Here is a 20,758-nt window from a genome sequence, read left to right on the forward strand (position 1 = left end):
AAATTCTCTTTCTTTCACTTGTGTCTGCCACTATCTCTTCAGCCTGATCACATAATTCAAGTGAAGTTGGCTGGGGGATTAAGGATGGACATGATCTCTGGGATGGTGGGTAGTCTAACTCCCAGTGAGGTTTTTTCTTCTCTCAACATTTTTCCACTACTCCTCTGGGATAAAAAGAGAATCTTCAGCATATAATTGACAAAATCACAGATCTTTTTCCCTTTTGAACTTCTTTTGTTTTCTCTGCAGTGTTTTTGCAGTTAACCACATTTCCATGTCACATCAGCAATAATTGCCTGTGGCAGGGTAAATGAATTTCCTAATTACCTTACTACCAGTTGGCTTGAATAATTTGTAAATGTTCCACTCTTTCAAGTACTCTTTTGTCTGTTCTTTATCAATTTATATCTGAAAAGGTCATCATCTGCTTGTTACATAAGCTTTATTTTTTATGCTTCTTACTTAACAAAGATCTTCCAAAGGACAACTGAATTTCAATAAGTTTTAGCCATTACTAATGTCATCATCTCCCCCTCTTTCTTTCATGAATATATTTTATTTCAAGGATTTTTAGTTCCTCAAAATAATTTTAGCATCCTTTTCATTTCCTTAACTACTTCAGCATACAAGAGCTACAACAGATTCATTTTTATTACGCAGGTTTTCCTTCTACAAACTTCACATTTCTTCAGATATTCCTCATACATTTAGGTTCATTTCTCTTCTTCCAATTTTATGTTCTGAAAAAAAAATGAAGTTTCAGATTATTTGACAGATTCTTTGGGAAAAAAAAACAACAACAACAACAACAAAAAAAACAGCACGACTATTTCTTCTTCCCATTCATCTTTCACAAATACAGATAATGTCAATCCTGAATTAATGTAAACTTAAAATAAGCTGCTTTGAAGGATGGCAGAGTGCCCTAATGATCATCATTTCCCAGCATAGAGTGTTGTTTGTGGTGGGGGGGAAGTAAATGTCCACTAAATACTATGCAATTATAATTTACTTATGTTGTATCTATGCAACTTTAATTTTTTGCTGTTCTTTTTTACTTTTACTTAAAAAGTTAAAGTTATGTTATAATATTGCCTTTACCAATACCACCCTTCTAGGTGCCACTTAGTCCTATGAGGACTATAGATGAATTCCATCATTTCTGCATTCCCAACTCCAGCTTTTTGTGCCCCTTTTCATGTTTTTTAATACCCTTGATGATGTTTATATATAATAATTCTCCTCTTACTCAGTGTATTCTATTTCATGAATGCTTCATCCTCTATTTCATTTGGAAGCTACATGCCAGGTCACACATGAACTTGTAGGATGGAAAGCAGTGGATAAACTATCAAAACTTAAGAATAGAGTGATTTCATGAAGAAGATTCATCATAGAATGGCTGAAGATAAACAACAAGATAAAGGCAATTTATACGGCTTGCTAAGTCTGAAAGGGACCCAGGACTAAGAAGATGAATGTCATGTTAGCAACAGGGAACTTATCTAGTCTTGCCCTTAAGGTGGTGGCAAATCACCTTAGCAGTAAAAAGAGGAAAGGAAACAAAAACAAAACAAAACAAAACAAAAAACATCAGATTTGGAGTCTGTGTGTATTTCTAAGATGCTGAATACTCATTGGTTATTGGTTATTACAGAAAGGTAGACTAACACTGAGCAGGTGATAAAGCTTATCAGTGTTACAAATGACAATGCTTGGAGTAAAGGATCTCAAAAAATTCCCATGCGGCCATGAAATTCTCAGAGCACTTTAGATAAAATATAATCTAAGAGGGAAAATAAAAACAAACCAAAAAAACCCTCACCAATACTTAGCACATAATGACATCCAGTAGCTTTCTGCCTAAACTGATAAATGAGAGGTAATGCAAATGTTTAACATAAAAACATAAAATTTGAAGATTTTAGAAACAACATTCTCAAAAGGTGATAAAGTTTTAAGAAAAAAAAGTCAGGAACAGGAAGCTATACATCAGTTTTAAGAAACAAAAACTCAGGGTGAATACTATAAGACTTTTCTTTCAATAGACAGTGTAGATGTTATTCACAGAATTGGTTCTATAAGGTAAAACAAATATTGAAACACTGCACTTTTAGAAATTATCTGCAATCAACTTAAGGATATATGGAATTTTCTTTTAGAACATGAGACACATACTCATAAAATCTAAATATCAGAAAATTCAAACATGATTTAAATAATTAAAAAGCAGTCTGTCATAAGACATACCATATTGGAAGGAAAATGACTGTCCATCAGAAGTGTATATAGATATAAAATATCTCAGGATGCATGACATACATATGACTGTGATGTGTCCATCACACTGCTTACATGTTCTTAGCCAGCTTTACAAGGGATTTTAAGATGAGAAAGGATCATCAGTCATCTATTCTGATTTTCTGCATGATAAAGGAATAGCATTTTCAAAGCGCATACATAATTTAGAAATATATAGACTGTGGGGTTCTCGTTAGATGCCCGACTCCTACTGATTCCACGTTTGATAAATGACATTGAGTATCTTAAATCTCTAAGGTCCACATCCTCAAAGGCACTTTGGAAGCTAATTCCCCCTACAATCAAAGAAAATCAAATGCCTAAATGTCTTTGAGGACCTGGGCCTAACCCATTTTTGAAAAATTTGCCCTTTATGTCTATCTTGATAAAGATAGGTGCTGTTAGATGAGGAGCCATTTTCATTTTCCTTCGTAAGGAGGTGATAATGCAGGCACTTGTCTTTAAGCATTCATCCAGGAAGTGGATGACTTGGAATCAGCTCTCTCCTCTGTGTGAGGATATTCTAATTATATCTTCTGCCTCCCAAGAGGATGCCTTGAGCAGTACTCTGTGCTAAGCCATATCCTACACTATTCAGGAGAGGGTGCATTACCCACTGTCTTTTGCACAGCTAACATGCAAAAGGCAAATTCATGATTCAGTGGGCCAGAGAGAGAAGCAAGAACAAACATGACATACATTTGGAGAAATGGACTCTGCCTGAGTTCATTGCTCTTCTGTATTAACAATATATTATGGAAAATACAGCTATGGATGTAGGAACAGGAGGTCTACCTGCTCTCACCCATCAGGGAAGTGCCTTAGTCATTGGGCTGCTCAAAGAACCATCACCAACACCAGCACTATCGTATGGACGGACTTTCTCTCTATTTTTCACCTGTGCAGATTGTGCTCCTTTTCTGAAAGAGAAGGGGTTTGAGCATTTCCATTTGGAGACTTAAGCAAGGCTCCTAAACCTCAAGCACAGCTAAAATTGTATGCTTTTTCTTAAAGCATTTCTTATTGTCTACTGTCAGCTGTTGCTAATCTCAGGTGTTCCTTGTTAAATGAGTAGACTTTCAGATTCAAAGGAATGTTGCCAACAGCCTCCACAAGGTGCCAATTGCCAGGTTCCATTCTACAGTGCTGTATATTGGCATTGCTGGCATTGCATCTAGCTTTTAAAATCACAGAATCACAGAATGTCAGGAATTGAAAGGGACCTCGATAAAATAAAATACTGAAAATCCATTGCTGGATCCAGTATTAAAACACTAAATAACCTAGCTATCTTTTCCAAAAGTGAACAGAAATGTGGGATAAGGAAATCCCAAGAAAATCTTGATATTAAGTTACTTTTGGGAGTGCAGACGACTTATCAAAGGTACAAGACTATTAGTACAGTCTAAAAATCTCTCCTGACAGCTGTCCCAACAGCTAGACTTTGACTGCATTCCTCTCTAATCAAGAGAAAAGAAAAAATGAAGATGCTACAAGCATGCTCTAATTAATAAAAAATCTAGATGGGAAACTCCTGTGCAATTTCCTTCTGCTAGAAGAGCACTAACATAGTCTGTTTCAAAAGATCAACAGTAGGCTTTAGGCAAGACATGTAAGGGGGACACAGTAGGCCTGACCCTACAGTTATCCTATGATTTATAGTCATCTTACAGCAATGTACTGTATTTGACATTGGCTAAGGGGTTAATCAGTTCTGAGCATTGGCTTGGTAATAGGGTCCTGCCCTCGGGGTCTATTCAATCAATCAGAGTTGTCCAATGCTGTAATGCCTCAGTTCTGAGTGTAGGCAGATGAGCGTGTTGTCTTTCAGCATCCTGGAGGTATACAGGCTTTGAGAAGTGGAGTCAGAATTCCACCTAGATCAGGGCTGTCAAGCTCATTCCACAGAGAGCAGTGAGAATAACAAGTGAGGTGACCATGTTGAAACAGGGGTCACCACCTTCTCTGAGGGCAGCCTGAAGCCGTGGACCTGTCGAGAATAGGAAGCTGCAATCATTTTGAAGGAGGAAAATGCTTGGCCACATCCTCTCTGGAAGGAATTATTCAGATCTTGTTGGATAAGAAAAATCTTGTTTTGAAGAATACAAATGAAAATGGCTACAAATTTGAATACACTTTTTCTCAAAAACAGCAAAAACAAAAACAAAACAAAAAGCAGAAGGCATATATAAGTCCAGGAGGAAAATGAACCTGGTATGTTTCAGTAGAGAGACTTGACACAATATTCAAAAGCATAAAGGAAGATTAGGTTGGAAGCTGGAAGAAACTGGCTTGGCTGTTCCTGTTGTTCTGCTGTACAATATGGCCATCCAGCTTGTAAAAAATCATCCTTAATCTCAGTACTTACACAGTTCAGTACTTATGTACAACTTTTTAAACAATTTCTAAAACATGTGAATTATCTTAAGTATAGGTGGAATTATCTCAGAAATTTTGGTTAAAATACATTCCAGAGATGTAAATCGGCTCTTCACACACAAAAATTAAAAACCTAGCAAATCTAGATTTATCCTCAAGAAAACTTTAGTTTACCTTGCAATTAAAGAAGAAAGGAACACAAGCAGTAAAACTAATGAAGCTTGGTTCCAACCAAATATTGTGGTTTCTTTCCTAATCTCTTCCTCCTTCTTTTATGTGCTGATAATTTCAGGCCTGCCTCCATATCCCTCTGATACATTCATTGGGCAACAGAGCAATGCATCTTCATCCACAGACAAGCCTGTTATGTTGAGCAGAACATGTAAGACCTCTGCTCTGTCCGCCACACCTCTCTAAGGAGCCATAGATTTTCACAGGATTTGTGAGAAAGCAGTTGTCATTGCTACGTTAAAGCCTACTTCAAATCCAACTATTGATCAAAAATGATAGTAGTTGATGGAGACAGGTGAAAGCAAATTGGACAGTATTTAAAATAAAAATAAAAATAAAAATAAATTGACTAATCTATTTTAAATAATACATTTAATCCTGTGTTTTTTCCTTTTTCAACCTGTGGTGTATTTTTGAAAACTGAACATGTGGACATGGAGATTAAGTAGCATCAGAATGTTTTTTCTTGTGAACTTGATTCTGCTGTAATACAGACAGATCACCACTGGTGTTGCAGTGTCAAACACAGCTGGATGGGTCAGTAGCTACGTTACTCTCTAAAGTACAAAATGTATCCACATTTACCTGGTCTACCTGGGTTTATGTGTGCCTTTGCCTTGAATATAAGGGGAATTTCCATCAACATTTCCAGTGCTGGAGATCCTTGTATCAACCAACTCCTCCAGATAACTTCCTGGAATAGCTGGTACTCATAAACTGAGTACCCTCAACACACACAGGTATTTATGAAACTGACTATATTCAAAATACAGTGCATTTCAACAGTACATGTGTTGTGCGAAGCAGTGTGGGTCAGAGCTTCTGCAAAGAGCTGTGGAGAACACTCTGCTTAAATATTTTGTTAATAATCATTCACAAGAATATCTGAAGAAAAACAGTAGTTCTCTAAGCACAATATTCCTTATTCACCCTAATTTTAGCTCCATATGAGATTACCCAGAAGTAGGTATCAGAGGAAAGCTAAAGGAGCTTCCTGTGGTAATGGTACATATGTGTGAGGTCAAGAGTTTTTCAAAAAGCTTCTGAAATACACTCTGAGCAGAGGAGGAGTGGAAATGCGATCCTTCTCTCTGGGTGGTAGATAGGAGGTGTAGGAAATTGTGTGTGCGCATATGGGGAAAGGGGGATAAATGTTTCTGTTTAGACCTCAGTATAGCTTTCAACAGCCAGTATTTCAAAACATAAACAGGAACACATTTGCACAACAGCATATGCTTGTTCTTTTCAGTAACAATAGATAATACCATATTCTTTGGTCAAAATAGTATTGATGATACAAAAGCTCACATCCTTAGTGTGTGGTTTTTACCACTGAGTTCAATGAAGACAGGTAGGAAATCCATTCTTACTGAAATCTACAGTTAACAAAATGGACACGTGGGAATCATGACTATTTCAGAGATGGATCAATATCAATATGAAATTTTGACCAACTGAAGTTGCATTTTCTGTTGTCCTGAATAAACTTACAGCAATGCAATTATTATCTAAAAACCTCTGTGGAAGAATGATTAGCAGCATTTTAGTCCTCTAATTTTTTTCTTTATTTATATGGATATAGCTTGCTCTTCTAATTTTTTATTTATTTATGTGTTTTTTTACTTCAGCAAGTTGCTTGTATCAACAACAGTCATCAGCATTTATGGCAATAGAGTTGTGGGTGCCCATGAAAGGAAAAATGGTTGTTTTGTATGTGTTACCTCACAGCTTTTCCTCCAAATATGAAGAGGATAAAAAATTGCCTGTGTTCTTCCACTATTAGTCATTTCTGTTGAAGCTGACATAATTTAAAATAGTATTAGAAAGGTGAGAATGGTGTCAGGGTTTTTCTTTGCTTGCTTTGCTTTGTTTTATTTTCTTGGGGTAAAGGGGGAGGAGAATTTCTTTGTCTTTCTATATTACATTATCTGTGAATGTTTTAACGATTTTCATTATTTTCTTCAGTTGTTGCTCATTCTATTCACCACTGGAGGACAAGAGAACTTAGTTAAACTTCCATAACCAGCACTGAATTATTGGACACAATAGTCACATTAGATAATGAAATGTTGTAAAACATTCCTACTGTTTTAATATATTTAAAGTTGATAATGTGTTAAACGCAATATGTGATTCCTGAAATTCTGAGGTCATTTCCAATAGGGGATCTCTACAAAGAGAAGAGAATAAAAAAACAATATATCTATGTAGTTGTATGTAGTTGCATTTTAAGCTCAAGATAATTCACTGTTCAGACAATGCAATAGTGCTTTTTTGTGAATCAAATGGTCAAGGCATTATTATTATTAGCATCAAAATATTTCAGTCATTCTGTACAAGAAGAAATGACTTGGGAAAATCAAAAATGGCTAAAAAAAAACAACATGATTTCTGGATAATGTCATGCAGTTTAATTTAATGCTCAGAAAGAATTTGCAATACATATGACCAAACAGAAGTGTAATGGAGGTAGCCTTTTTAACTTAGGATGCAGAATCTCGTTGACATCACTTTCTTTGACATCAGCATTGTAATCAGCCACCAATGCTGCCATTTCAGCAGACAGTACAAAATTACCAGTCAAGAGAGAACAAAAGGAGGCAGTTGATCTTTTTATAATGCTTTTAAATAATGTTGCAATTCACAAAATGAATGCTCATGTGGTGCATGAAGTAGTAGAGCACAATACTTTGAAGCTTCCTTTAACAAATAAAATATTTTTAAGCTAACTGCTCCTGATAGGAGCATGATGTATATGCTGGCCATGGTCTGACTGTAATTACAAGTCCTGGAGAAATACAAAGCCTTCTTCTTTATGTAAATTGGTTTGCTTTTGGTATCCAGGCCTATCTACCGTGTAAATACTTCAAACCTAAAGCTGCAAGGAACTTCCATGGGTTTTTTTTCTGTTACAAAACTCTTCTGGAAAAAAAACAAAAACAAAAACAAACAAACAAACAAACAAAAAACCAACAACGACAAAAAACATCTCTAGCAGTTTCTTCTTCGCTGTACATCTGAGTATGAGAATATTATGCATATGGGTCTGGAGTTTAATGAAAAACATTTATCACCAAGACAGACATGATTTTGAAACAAAAATGTTATTTCAGTACTTAAAAATTTTGTATCCAAGGATAAAATTTCCAAGATTTTACTACTTCTGGAAGGAAAAGGGTAACCTGAATAAAAAACAGAAGCTACTCATGACTCAGGGTTTTCAAGAGAAATCAATATTTTTGATATTTTATTGATGCAAATTACATTGATATAAAGTGAAATGAGTTTTAGGAAAGTATTATTTTACAAAGCACTGTGAGCTCTCCCTGCTGTACGCAGTGTATCTTAATTGCAGTATTTGCAGGTAACAGATGCCATGACCAACACTGAAGCCATTACAAGAGCTAAGACAATGTAAATATGCTACTAAAGTAACCTTATGGTCACAGTCATCACTGATGTCCTGAGTCACTGCAATAGATGAAAATCTGTTAAGTGAAACTGGCCAAGAAATTCTGTCAAGTACACTCTGGCCCATAGTTAATATAAGAGGCAAAATCCGAGAGGTCTGTGTGATCTTGATCTTGTAATCTCTTAAATCAAAATCTGGAGATCAATAAAACCCCAGATGATACGTATCAGTCAGAACTCTGAATGCTTATCAAATACTTATAAGAATATATGCACTTCTTGCCCACATTGTAACACTTTGTCCTCCAGAAAAAAAAAAAAAAAAAGAAAAAAAAAAAGAATAAAAGATAAAACTCACAAACCATACTGAACATTGAAGAGGGGGAAAAAGTGCTTCCTGGCCACTGCTAGTAACCCTGAAACTTATGTTACAAAAGCTGTATGAAATCCTCCTTCCACTTCTCTTGAAATAACAACCAATTTAACACCCAGAGATTTCTGTAAGAGAAGGTGATGGTAGAGCAGTGGTTTGGGAGCAAGCCAGATGGCTCACTCCTTGCAGGCTGGAGTCCAAGTCCCGGAGGTGGGAGCATGCCTTTGGAGCTGAGGGCTGCTGAATCGAGCTCCTCACCAATGAGGTGTGCAGCACCATCCACCTAACAGGATGCTAATTCCTGCCAGTGTTGGCTGAAAGATCCTTCAGGCTCTGCTGATGATGTTTAGCCAGTCACCACTGATTTCAGCAGCAGCTTAGATATTCAGTGCAGATAAAGACAATTACACAACTACACAACCAAAAGTAAGAGTCTTCATTTTGAGATTAATTCCATGGAAAGTTAGAAAGTGAAACTAAAAAAGTAGAGTGGTGTTGTGTGTGTTGTTTTTTTTCCAAGGAACATTCAGTGTTGGCACTAAATATATTCCTTCAGTAATGCACACACCGCTTGAAGTCACCAAGGTTGCAGTTTGGCCATTAAGATATTACCATTAAAAAAGAACCAAATGAATATGCATGTTGAATAAGTGGCATCCACAAGCACAGCTACTCCTCACGGAAACTCCTCTTTTTACTTACCAACAAGTTGTACAAGCCTCCAGCTACGACACATACAGACTGTAGTTCTTGTATCATTAGTCACACAGATATGTCATTCATTAAAGCCATATGTTTTATAATGCCCTATGTTTTTATTAAGCACTTAAATAAGCCATTTTATACACACTGGGATATGATGGCTACAGCATAGTCTCATACAGAGGATAAGCAAGTGCTTGTATTGGATGTAAAGAGTTGGGCACAACTCTGTATCCTCATACAGGCTACTATAGTACATCTTCTTTGTGTCTAGCTTTTGCCAGACATATTTAGGAACATCATAAGTATTTGTATTTTTTCTTGGATATACATTTCTCAGAGGTCTGGACCCACCAATGAAGCTGAGGAATAAAGTATCCAACTAGGACGCAGGCTGTCAGCCAAGAAAAGGGCAGAGCATATGTGTAAGTTCAAGTAAATGGTTCACTGGATCTTTTTACTGCTTTAAGTTTTACTTATGAGCTTTGTTGGAATGAGTCCTCACTAAACTTACAATATCAAGTAGAAAAACAAGCTACTCACAGCTACTCGAGAAGCTGAACAACCACAAGTGGGAAAAGCCAAAACCCAAGCATCAGCAGTTAGGAAGCTAACCATTATTACCTCTAACACCACTGGAAAAATTCATTCCAGACTGGTATCTGGATTCTTATTCAAACAAGAATAATGATTACATTAAGTTTTCTTAATATTGTAGTCTGTGTGTAAATGAAATGTAATGTTAAAATGTCACCTATTTGGAAGAAAATGACTTAGTGCATGTTAGACAAGCATATTGACAGAATGATATTTCCTGCTTGAAATCAAAAAGAGATCTATGTTCCTATGGGAATTTGTAATATAGCTGTAAGAAAATAAATAGGCAATTGTACATTTGGGTGTGTGTAGGGAGAAACTTTTCAATAAGGTTGCTATTATTCTATTATTTTTAAGTGAACTATTTTCAATGATAAAATCTTATTAAAAGAGTTGATTGGCAAGAAAAAGTGAGTCATTAGTTTGTTTATAAGGTTATTTGCAGCTTTTTGAGTTGTCGTGTTTTGTTTTTTTCCCACTTTCCAGAATTTCCAACACAACAACAATTGCATTTTTATTTGTTTAAGAGGTGGAACAGCTTTTGGAAGGCTAAGAATTGTGACTGCTTACCATGAAGTAATCCCCATTTTCCTGCAGGGATTGGATGGTTTCCTCTGAAGTCCACAGAAAATTTCCAACCACTGCCTACTACCTAAGCTAACTGTGTTTCAATTCTGAAGGTTATTAAATTTTCTACTACATGTTCATATAAAAAAACCATCGTCTACAGAACTCCAGAGCCCTCTAGTGCCTGTACTTCTGCTTCCTGTGTATCTTCTCAGGAATAACTCCATCAATTTTAATGGAGTGAATCACCGGAGATTAATTCAGCTTGTTGGTGCAAAACTGTGTGTGTTGCTGATTTCATACATGCTGGTACCACAGTAAAAAAAGCCATTATGAATCTGACAGGGAGGTAGAACTGTTGGAGCTCTGGAGAGCTGTGATGTCCACACACTGGTTCACTTCTGGGTAAAGCATCACTAATCAGAGTCACCTCTGTAATAGCATATTGCTTTCTGGAGCTCCGCTATTTGAGAAAGAACAAAACACCTTTCATACGATAAGTTCTATGTATAGATTATTTACAGGAGGCTTTTCAAGAATGCACTGGAGGAGCAAACAATCTTCCTGGTAGAAAGCTTTTCTCTGGCACGTAGCCCACGCTTATGGAATCAAGATGGAAAGAGACTTTGTTGGAAGTATAGCTCTTGCACTATTCAGAGACACCTTCTCAAGTATTCAAACACATACACACATAATCCAGCAGGATTTTTCAATAAACAATTAAACAAGAGCCTGCATTATGCTTTGGCAACAGAAAATTACAAATTTTGGATGGATATTAATAGTAGTCTTATCCTTAACAGGAAAATAATGGGCTCTTTTTGTTGCTTAAGTAGGTTTTGGAGGTATTAACTTAAAAGGAAAGAAGAAAAAAAAACAAAACTGTAGTTAGCATCTATGCACTACTAAAGCTACATTCTTGGTGCAAATCCCTGAATTCTGATACTTATAACTCGGAGAAGTTCCAATCATTTGAACTTTATTTCTCAGCTCAGATTCAAGCTATTATTGTTTTAGAGAACTAAAAACAGAAGATACCAACCATTTCTAACTTCAAGGTGAGGGGAATCACATCAGCTATGGACAGAGCAGCAATGCCAAGCCTTTTAGGGGGAGACACCAAAGAGGTTTCGTATGCTACATCTTTTGTCTCCCGCATTATGTCACTCAGACAAAATTGAAGTTATTCATTTATATGTTGTTATTGTGTGATCACAACACATTTTGCAACATCAGGAGACTGGAGAGAGAAGGGTCACAAATCAATTCTCATGACCAAATGAATGTTGTTCATATATTTCATGCAACATAGATAGTCTGAAGACATAAGAAGGAATACTTTTATTTTGGCTATATGTGAATGCATATTCAGAAGAGTTGAAGAGTTGTGGAATGCTTGAATAAACGGAGCTGGATTGTTCTCATTATAGTTAATTATCAGCAAGCATGGTGTGCTTTGTATAGGACATCTGTAATCAAACTATTGCAAAAGCTGGAAGAAGAGTAAATAGAAACAAAGAGGGTCTTTGAGTTGTATTTTGAAGAATTGATTTCTGACCTTGAAATCCCCTGAAAAATTACTGTTAACATGTATTAGATTCATACTACTTTGATTTTGAGAATAAATCCCCTGAAAATTTTCTCTACATTGTGTAATTCAGACAGATCTGAAACTGTATATTCAGACTGCCTGTAGCTATCCCTGCTTTCTGTTCTGGTGCATCCTCTTCCTAAGCACAGGATTAGGCTTTGCTCCACACTTAGCAACCAAAAAAAAAAAAAAAAAAAAAAAAAACAAGAGAGAAAAAAAAGAAGCCATATACTCCCAATGCAAATGAGTCAACACAAACACACAGGAAAGAAAGAAGTGGCTATGATAGATAGGAAAAGATTCTGGAGGATGAAAAGAAGAGTGCTACTTGAGGATAGCCAGTCATGGAAGTGGGAAGCCAGAAGTAATACTCAGTCTGGTTTAAAGAATGAGACCTGGGAAAGGACTCTGGAACTGACTGAGCAAGATTGTTTTATAGACTTATAATGAAAATAGTAAAATAAAAGCAAGGAAGAATCAGGACAAAGGAGAACAGAGAACTGGATATTGGAATGAGTCAAGAATGATGTATCATGGAGACTGGGAAAAAAATTGAAGATGGATATGAAAACCTTGGCAGTGGTGACTACAACCTATGAAACTGTCTGCTATCTCTGCCTGTATCACTGAGTCTCTACTTGCACAATATGCAAATAATGAGAAAAAAATTAGACATTCAATAGGCCAAATGATGAAAATACTTTTGTAATTCTAGAACCATAATTTTAGAGTGCTGTTCATCATAACAGCCATTCAACAGAAGGCTTCTGACATCATAGTGCTCAGTGCTGCAATGCTTAGAAGTTATATACTCAGCATATTCAAACAGGAAATTTACAAAGCTGAGTCAAACATCCAACTGTGCTCTACATTGTCTGGAAGAAAAATGGCATCTCTGGACTGGGATTCAAAGCAGACAGTATATGGAACATGAAGATGCATAATACCGCTCTGTCAGACAGCTTCAATGTGCCTAAAATGTTTTGCTTGAATCCAACACCTGTTTCATGGTCACAGTTCAGTGCTCCAGGTGCCAAGTGCCTGAAACCACTTCCTCCACTCATGTACCAGTTTGCTCCCAGGGTAGTTTAAATATTAGCCCGTAGGAAAAAAAAGAAACTGCAGGACTAGAACCAACATGAGCCTTTCTGGCCAAATTCCCAAACCATTATTTACAGGGTCAGGTCCCTACTATCTGGTCTGATGGGCTTTCTCTTTCTGGCTCTAATATATTGCAGTGTTAACAGGAAGAGAAGCTCAGAGTCTTGGTCAGATCTCTCCAGGGACTGCTAGTACAGATGCCCTCCTAGAGTACAAAAGCTGAATGTGAAAATCCTGTTTCAATTTGAAGCTAGATCAAAGAATTCTTTTAGTAAAGAGTTGAATTACTTTACTAGGCTATCATGCAAATGTGGCCAGCAGCATCAACTTCCCCTGCACTCATGCAGTCAAAAAGATATGATCTCAGTGACTCTAATTAGCTGCTCATCGCAAGGGTCTGCTATACGTTCCTGTCTAATGTATTCCATACTCCCCAGAACACTGAATAAGGTTTTCCTTAACTATCAATTCTAGCTACAGAATTTCCTAATAGCTTGTTTATATTGATCTCTGACTGAAGCTCTGGAAAAAATATATATATACGTGACCATGTCATTCAATGCATTATCCTAACTATACTTTAGATGACAAGAACTGACATACACAGCCTTTAACTGTTTTTTCAACTTTTGAGTACTTCCTCTGCAAAGGAAAAGCATGTTTCCATGCAGTAAGCTAGACAGCTGCAAACATAGCAGCAGTCTATTTGAATGACATTACTATGAAAGGGATACAAAAATAACTTCATACAGTACATGCACAAATAAAATTAATAGTACAAGATAAAGAAAAATTATGAGAAAGAGATCCTTGAGCATTACCACTATTAGATTACTGAATAATTTCCCATGAGAAGAAACAGGGATTCCATTGCACTTTTATAAAGTTCCAGTCAAATGTAAACATTGTCTCTCAAGTGTTCCTAAATTAAAGAGCAGAGCATACTACTTCTCTTTCACTTACATATCTACTTTCTGTTTTGATGGTTGAAGTAAAAAGGATGGTTAATTTCTTATTTACAGTGGCACAAACCTGTAGAAAAGCTACTTACTTTAGAAGAGGCAGAAACCAACTTTGAGCAGTGCTGAAATTCTCCTATCCAGCTCTATGTACATTTTGACGTAAAAAATCCAAAAGCTTTTTGTCCTTTGTGATATTTATGATTACACTTTAAAGGTGGTTCACTGCTGAACAGAGTAATAACACTGATTTCCTGGCTCATGATAGCAAATTCACATTTAAATAAAATAAATAACACTCAAATCAAGACCATCTTTCTGTTGGAGATACTACCTGATTAGGAGATACCGTGTTTCATATAGTTTTCTATAAATTAGAAAGAAGTTGCTAAGTAAATAAATAGTGACATTCTGCTCTATATGTACTTTCAGGAAGTTCAATTCGATCTATACAATTGTTATAAATTGTGGAAGCCTCCATCAAATATCAGCGTCCTTCGGATGATTTTTTTTCCCCAATGAAAATATTATTCAATAACCACTCCAGTTATGGCTAAATATTCATCAATATTTTGGGGTCTGCTGATTGCATATCCTGTGAGATTCAGCTCTCAAGCTAAATGCATATTTCCTGTGCATATTTGATTATTTGAATAAGCAATTTTTTTTCCATTAAAGGAATATTTAAGTATTTAGGAAAGCAAAGGAATTATTCACTCTTCTCCACAGTTACTTCATTTAAGAGAAGTGTGATAGTCTGAGTGTAGAAAAATATAAGTTCCCATTGGACTTCTCTACTGCAACAGCATACATTAGAAATCGTCATTTGCATGCATCAAACCCCAATAAATGATGACAGAGAACACCATTGTATATGATCCATTTTCATGCTTGCTTAGATCTACTATTTGTAAAGATAGACAAAAATCAACTTGAAGACCCAATTTTGTTTAAATCCATAGGTTCTGGAGTTGTTTTAAATATAATATTTTAGGGCTGTTTGGAATGAAAAAAATTCAAATCTGAGTACATTCACTCTCACATCAGTGGATGTAGTCAAATATAGACCCAAGACTGCTTGCAGCTAAGCTGGAAGATCTCTGAGAGCTAGTAGATACTTATTTAAATTGGATATCATACATCCAAGCCATTTTTTTAGGTAGAACAAGAGTTTGTAGGAGAGAATAGGCTAAATTCTTGCCCTGTACACACTGCCAGAACAAAGAGAGTTATGTTGAAATAAACCTGACTCACAACATTAAAAATACTAAGCTTTTAAGCACAGTAGCTGTACTACGAAGTTAACATTTTGCAACAAGATTATTGAAGATACATGAAATAAAATCCATTTTTCCAGAGAATCGCTGCACTTGGGACTTTAGTAGGCTCTCAAACATCAGATTACTGGTATTGTGTATACATTGGATGTAAGTTTGCTTTTATTTCATTCAAGTGAATGAGGCTGCATACATATATTTGACAAGAGAAGTTAGGCCACAGGGATAATCAACTGGACACGTAGATCATTTGAAAAGTCCTTACTTTTCTTATTTTGCCTTCTATTTCATAATGAAAACCAATGAGGGACTGACTGGCACCATCTCAAGTACATTGTGGTTTGTTTCCTCATTATGGAAATTTGTGGTTAACTTTGCATTTTGTTTTTTCTTTTCAACATTGTCTCATTGTTCTCTTTCCTTATGCTTAGAAGTATCTTGTTCAAATAAGAAAAGATACTATTTCCCTGTAGAAATAAACTCAGGCACACTCATGAAGAGAACTATTCATAATATAGGGTTAGAATTAATCTAAAAAATGCCCACTGTGTTACAGAAAAGACCTCTTATTCATGAAACTATACTGAATGCCAGCTCAGCCTTCTGAAAGAGCCAATGTCTTACTGTTACAAAGTTTAGACAAATATTTGCTCCCCAAGCATTAGTCTGAATATTTAGAGGTGCCCATGTTAAGGCAGCTAATTTAGGCACTTACAGCTATTCTATCAGATTCCAAAGGTGTCGATCTAGTTGATAGTGAGAAAAAGAGTTCCATAAGGACTAAATCCAGCTATAGAGCTGGGTGTATCTCTCTTTGCTCTGTTTGGAAAGTAGTTAACAGCACCATTAGGGATGCTTGGAAACTAGAGAGAAGAATCATGCTGTTTTACTACAATAATATTATTCATTCAAGCTTCTCTGCCTCTTGTCCAAATAAGTGTTTCTTTCATTCCTCTTTTGCCATCATATCAGAGGGAAACTCACAAAGATTCATGGAGGGCAAGTGCTGTGTCATAAAGCAAAAGGAAACAGATGGTCACCCATGACCTGAACAGTAACAGTGCAAATAAGCAGCCAGAGCTGAACATCTGCACTCTGGTTTCCATAAGCAATGGAAGAGATGGAGTTCTTTGCTCAGATTCATCTGAAAGTTTTCTATAGGTCTTAATATATAAAATAAATAAAATGTAAAATAACATACTTATTTGTAGACCAAAATATAAACTTTGGCTACTATTCCACAAATATGTAACCTTACAAAAATTTGAATGGAGTTTCATGTATACCAATAAAAGGCTGAATTGGGGTCATAGAAGAACTCTATGTATGTATGCACATGTTTGTTTCACGAAAATTCTGACCTAAACCATGAACTGAACCAGAATGCCACGCATTAAAAACAGAAGCTCAAATGGAAAGCCAGAGAATCATAATCACTGTGGCTTATACATGGACAATGGAGTATCCCAGAGATACTTTCAGTATCAATGTACTTCCACAAAAATAACGGGCCTATCAATCTCATCAGAATCTTCATTATAACATTCCATTATTAATTTAGAGTTGCTTTGAGTTCTTTGCTTTTTATCTCTACAAGCAATATGCTTTCGCTCAAAGTGGTGTGCTGATCAATATATAAATTAGCTTACTTGGAACTGGCAATTTGCCTTATACAAACAGCAGAAATAGAATATCATAACAGCGATTCCCATCTTAATAATGCCTCATTCCAGAGAGCAAGCAATTTGGTTCTTGTTTGGTCCTTTCTTTAAATGGGAAAAAAAAAAAAGGGAGGGGACAATAAGAATGAAGATAAGACACTAACTTACAAAAGAAGCTGTCAAAAATATTAGTCAGTAATTACTTAGTTTCACTGGTCTCATTTTCAATGATTTGCTTCATGCTTAGTTCTGTAGTTGTACTCAAAGTAGTTACCAATAGTTCATTACAAAAATGAAAGAACATAGAGTCTCCTTGGGGTATGTACCTCTTGTAGTATTCATTAACCTTGTTGACAGAATAAAGAGTATACTTACTAAATTTGCAGATAATTACATTTGCAGATAATGACAAGATGGCAATGATTGACAGACTGATTTTTAAAAATAAAGAAGTCTAGCCTATGTGGACACTGGATGAGAACAAGAATCATCATCAGACATCTTAAAAATAGTACAGATGAGGAAAGATAGAACATGTCTGTTGTTTAGACTGAAGAAGAGAAGATCAAAGTGAGAGTATGATAACATAGTCCCAAAAATACTGAAGATGAGAAAAATCTAGTGAAATTCTGTTTAAAGAGCAAAAATGACTTGGGCTAAATAATAAAAATAATAAAAACCCTTTATAATATTTAAAGAAAATGAAGAAAATTAAGCATTGGTGAATGTTGACTGGAGTTGTGGCACTTCCTCATTCATTAGCCTTTAATAATACAGAAGCGAGGAATCACCAGGAACAGAGTAAGTACAATTGACCAAATTGACAGTGTCTGAGTCATGGATGAAGTGGTCTGGCAAAGTACCTTGCAGGACTACCCATCAGTCCTACCATTCTACTTAAAAATATATATTTTAGAAGATGATTATCTAAATATCTAAATAAATATCTAAAAAAAAACTAAAATTGATTAAAAAAAAAATCTTTCTCAAGTATATGTAGTGTACCCTAAATGACTGTTCAATCCAGCTCAACAGTGAACTTAAAAGAGGCCTAAGTCAATAGCAGAATAGTCATGTACATCTTCCATTTCCTCCACCATGCAGTGATATTCTCAAAAAATTAGATGAACCGGATGGACAGCTCTCATTTTCAGCCACAATTTAGATATTGTGTCAGTGCTCCTGTCTGCACTTAACAGTACAATCAAAGGAGATTGACACTTAATGAGCAAATCAAATCTTAAAATACTGATACAAGGATTAAGTATGAAAACACTATAACAGGAAAAGTACCACAGCAATAAAAGATCATAGAGAATTACATTGAAATGATAATATCAGCTGCAGTGTGATTTCATTCCAATAACTGACAGAAAGTATGGCACTTTGAACTACACCGCAATGCTGAGTAGCATCTTCAGTAACCTGGATGGAAAGTTTGTTCCCAGAGATAACAAATCCCACACAATAGCACTTCAGAAGGAATTGCTCGGGGACATCTTAGGGGTTTGGATGTGAATCACCAGTTTAGAGTCACTTGGAACCAGTACTCATCATGACAGATACTACAATTTCCTGAATCATAATCCTTCCACTTAACTGTCTATATACTCTTAATGCGAATGAAAACGTATTTTGGTTTAACCTAGATAATTCTGCATTACATCCGAACAATGCTACTACACTTGAATAAAGAGCAGTGATTTTTAATGAAGTATATAAATGAATAGGGATGGTTAAAGTGCTCATATATTATTGTGACAGAGGCCAATATAATACGCTAGACAGACAAATGTATCAAATTGTACACCATCAGATTCATCATATTCATGACTTTGGAATTTGTCTTTTTTAATGCACAAACATCAAAAAGACTGGAATATATGAAGGTTCACAAATGCAATTTATCATACAAACAAACTGCAATCATATCAGATTGAACAAGGTTAGCCTTGGAAGGAAGAAGAAATGTATGACAGCAGGGAGGATTCATCTGATCAAATGTAGCCTCCTACAGTGTAAATCTGATCTTGCCAGCTGGATTACCCTTCTTGCGAGTGGAGAAAAACAAGTACACATAGGCTGTTATTCTTCACATCTTATTTAGGATAGGTCAGATTAATTATGTCCCGCAGTGCCTTTGTCTTCCTTTAGACTATAAATGGAGCCTAGGAAACATAGTTCAAATGTGGACAGTTAGGCTGCAGACTTCTAAGGTGATGTGAGATGAACTGCACTCTTAACAACCTTATGTCTTCTGCATGACAACTCTGAAGTTATGCAGGAAAAGGGAACAACAAGAAAAAAGAACAGTTAATCAAGAAGCCAGTATTTTTCTTGTAAAGTTTTCAGATGAAACATTTGACCCCCCAAAAAAAAAAATTAACATGCAAATAGCAAACTATGATAAATTTAACAAAAAAAAATGAACTTACAACTAGCAAAATGGGTTGTTTGTTGGTTTCATTCTTAATGAAATTTGTAAAAAAGAATTTCAATTTGTTTTTCATCCCAATTTTGTTTTAAAAATTAGAGTGTTTTTTTTTCCCCTCTAATGAGAGGTACTAAAGATAGCCTAAAAGTACTCTCAACTCCATCTTGGTGTGTGTCTTTGTTGACTTCACTAGAATTCCGCAAAATGAATTTGACCTTGGATGTTTTCAATCAGTGTGTTCCAAATGAGAAAAAATTGTTGTTAGTAAAGACCAAAGAGGGAAATAAATCAAAGACACAAAGGGCAGTCAGTCGTCCAATTCTCTCTGATTCTCAGTGGGAATTGGGTGCTTAGTATCCTTGAAAATCTCCTCTTGGGATTTGAAAATGAAAAGAGAAACGAGTGACCTCTTTTACCTCCCAAAAATTGCTCAGTGAAAAGTTAGGCCTTTGTATTGTTTTCTGGGGAAAGCAAGTGAGAGGGGGAGGCTGAATAATTGTTCATAAATAAAATTTTCCTGTAGTGGATTACTCCAGTAAGTAACGAGAGTGTGTTGTGTGGTGGAGGGATGTTGTTTGCTTGTTTCAGTTTTCAAAATGTATATTTAAGCTAGTTTTCTTCCCTTTGAGAAAAGGCAAGGTATTAAAAAATAAAAATAAGAAAAAAAAATAGAAAAAAAAAATCCATGCATAGATCAAAATAGTTTAGGTACTAAAAGGAGTACGTACTTAAGATTTCTATCAGGACAGATATAGCTCTTAAAAAAGCGGCATGGGAAGCCTTTGCAGGACTATATAGGTATTAAATCAAAAGAGCAGATTAGTCTAGCGGAATGTGCCTTCCTTCCCATTCATATATTAGGTTCTCTGCTTTTTTTAATCACCCAAATTGAAAACAAAAACACACGATTTTCCTTTGCACACGGTGTGAGAGGTAGGAGGGGAGAATCATTGACTGACAAAAGTTTAAGATTAAAATGTGAATCTCATTCCAGTTGTGACGATGAGTCAGGGGTAAAAATGAATTCAAGATTCTGCACCACTCTGCCTTAACCCAATCATCCATACAGCAAATTACCTGGAATGATTAGATTGCAGAATTGTACCCATGGGCCCTGCACCATTAAACAGGGGGTGCTAGAAACTCTGCTTCTGGTTCAATAGGAAAGAAAAGA

At 35.8% G+C, this 20,758-nt stretch overlaps 1 long non-coding RNA gene across 1 annotated transcript in view; it reads right to left on the reverse strand.

Annotated features, from left to right (window-relative positions):
• Positions 1-633: 633 nt before the first annotated feature.
• The window catches only part of LOC146544755 (uncharacterized), a 55,253-nt gene continuing 35,128 nt past the window's right edge, over positions 634-20,758 (reverse strand). Inside the window, exon 2 of the long non-coding RNA XR_014882578.1 lies at positions 634-740. This is a non-coding gene — a long non-coding RNA (uncharacterized LOC146544755). The remainder of the gene's footprint in view (positions 741-20,758) is intronic.

Source organism: Meleagris gallopavo, chromosome 3, assembly GCF_905368555.1.
Source record: "Meleagris gallopavo chromosome 3, MGAL_WU_HG_1.1, whole genome shotgun sequence".
NCBI classification, from domain to species: domain Eukaryota; kingdom Metazoa; phylum Chordata; class Aves; order Galliformes; family Phasianidae; genus Meleagris; species Meleagris gallopavo.